This window comes from Triticum dicoccoides, chromosome 2A, assembly GCF_002162155.2.
Source record: "Triticum dicoccoides isolate Atlit2015 ecotype Zavitan chromosome 2A, WEW_v2.0, whole genome shotgun sequence".
Lineage (NCBI taxonomy): Eukaryota > Viridiplantae > Streptophyta > Magnoliopsida > Poales > Poaceae > Triticum > Triticum dicoccoides.
In genome coordinates, this window is record NC_041382.1 from 199,589,871 (window position 1) to 199,592,596 (window position 2,726).

The following is a 2,726-nucleotide window of genomic DNA, read 5'->3' on the forward strand; positions in this document are numbered from 1 at the left end:
TGACGACCTCCGAAGAACTCGGATTCACCAAGTTCTACTACCGTCGCACTTGGGAACCTTGGATTCGTCAAGTACCTCTCCGAAAACGAACGTGATCCACTACTTCCCTCGAAGACCCATGAACGACTACTTCCACTACGAACTTGTTCCGCCCGAAACGCATGCTTTGAAGGTATAACCCCGAGACGACCGCCCGTGGACCGAATGCTTGCGATGTATGAGTTGAACCGTGTGTTGCTTCGTGTCCGAGTTGTTCTTTGAGAGTTCCTTGTTGCCATGTCGTCCACCCGTGGGAACCCGGTAACCGGGATCACCCCATCATCTTGCATGACACACTCACTCCCACTTCCTTTTGCACCGGTATCCCTGTGAGCTACCGGAACCGATATGTTGTCATGGCATCATTTCCGGATTCATCACCGTGGCACCCTTTCTTTCCACCACGATGACAAAATGCCCCATATATTATAACATGCCAACATTTTCATAAATTCTGCATAAAACTTGCTCATGTCATTCGCATCATGATAATAACATCGAAAATGTTTAAAATTGTTGTTGCACCAAATTGCTAAATGCATATGGGGATTTACCGGATTTGTTATTTGTTATGTCCGACCCCATTTAAATTGTTTAGATGGTGTAGTTTTGTTATGCTTCACCTCTTACCATGTTTAACAACATTTAATATTATTGGGTACATAAACGAGATCGAACTAAATAATTGATGTGGTGTTCCGTCAATATGCAACTCGTTGCATATTGAGCTCCACTTAATTTGTAGGATTGTTTGTGCACTTTGCCATGCCATGCATATTTAAACCGGACATGCATCATACTTGGTTGTGCATCGTGCCATGCTTATGTGATGTTTGTTTACTATGTTTTTTTGCTTCTTTTTGGGTTGCTTCTCGCGTTAGCTTCGGTTTCGTTCCGGAGTTGTGAGGATCCGTTCGACAACGTCCGTTTGTCTTCTTCATGGACTCGTTCTTCTTCCTTGCGGGATCTCAGGCAAGATGACCATATCCTCGAAATCACTTCTATCTTTGCTTGCTAGTTGCTCGCTCTTTTGCTATGCCTATGCTGCGATACCTACCACTTGCTTATCATGCCTCCTATATTGTTGAACCAAACCTCTAACCCACCTTGTCCTAGCAAACCATTGTTCAACAATATAGGAGGCATGATAAGCAAGTGGTAGGTATCGCAGCATAGGCATAGCAAAAGAGCGAGCAACTAGCAAGCAAAGATAGAAGTGATTTCGAGGGTATGGTCAGCTTTCCTGAGATCCCGCAAGGAAGAAGAACGAGTCCATGAAGAAGACAAACGGACGTAGTCGAACGGATCCTCACAACTCCGGAACGAAACCGAAGCTAACGCGAGAAGCAACCCGGAAAGAAGCAAAACAACATAGTAAACAAACATCACATAAGCATGGCACGATGCACAACCAAGTATGATGCATGTCCGGTTTAAATATGCATGGCATGGCAAAGTGCACAAACAATCCTACAAATTAAGTGGAGCTCAATATGCAACGAGTTGCATATTGACGGAACACCACATCAATTATTTAGTTCGATCTCGTTTATGTACCCAACAATATTAAATGTTGTTAAACATGGTAAGAGGTGAAGCATAACAAAACTACACCATCTAAACAATTTAAATGGGGTCGGACATAACAAATAACGAATCCGGTAAATCCCCATATGCATTTAGCAATTTGGTGCAACAACAATTTTAAACATTTTCGATGTTATTATCATGATGCGAATGACATGAGCAAGTTTTATGCAGAATTTATGAAAATGTTGGCATGTTATAATATATGGGGCATTTTGTCATCATGGTGGAAAGAAAGGGTGCCACGGTGATGAATCCGAAAATAATGCCATGACAACATATCGGTTCCGGTAGCTCACAGTGATACCGGTGCAAAAGGAAGTGGGAGTGAGTGTGTCATGCAAGATGATGGGGTGATCCAGGTTGCCGGGTTCCCACGGGTGGACGGCATGGCAACGAGGAACTCACAAAGAACAACTCGGACACGGAGCAACACACGGTTCAACTCATACGTCGCAAGCATTCGGTCCACGGGCGGTCGTCTCGGGGTTATACCTTCGAAGCATGCGTTTCGGGCGGAACGAGTTCGTACTGGAAGTAGTCGTTCATGGGTCTTCGAGGGAAGTAGTGGATCACGTTCGTTTTTTGAGAGGTACTTGACGAATCCAAGGTTCCCGAGTGCGACGGTAGTAGAACTTGATGAATCCGAGTTCTTCGGAGGTCGTCATCGAACTTGGTCAAATACACGATGTGGGTAGACGTTCACTCAACGGCCTTCGGCGACGGTAGTTGTACACGGATCTTCGGCCACAGAAGTAGTCGTACATGTTTTCGTAGAGGTTCGGGGTCAACGACACGGAACTTGACGTCCACGGGTTTTTTCGAGGGTCGACGGTATTGGTACTCGGTCGTAGCCGTTCGAGTCATCGGTAGAGGAACTTGACAGATTTGAATCCCTTCGGGGTTGTCGTGGTACTTGGGGTCTTCGGACATGCCGGTCTTGACGAAACGAAGGGGTACTTGGTGATCGACGGACGCCGTGGTACTTGTCGGCCCGAGTCTTGACGTATCCGGGTTTTCTCAACGTAGTGCTAGTACAAAGCGATGGCCTGGAGCGCCACCGATAGAGTCAACGCAGCGAGTCTTGGTGATGTCCGATG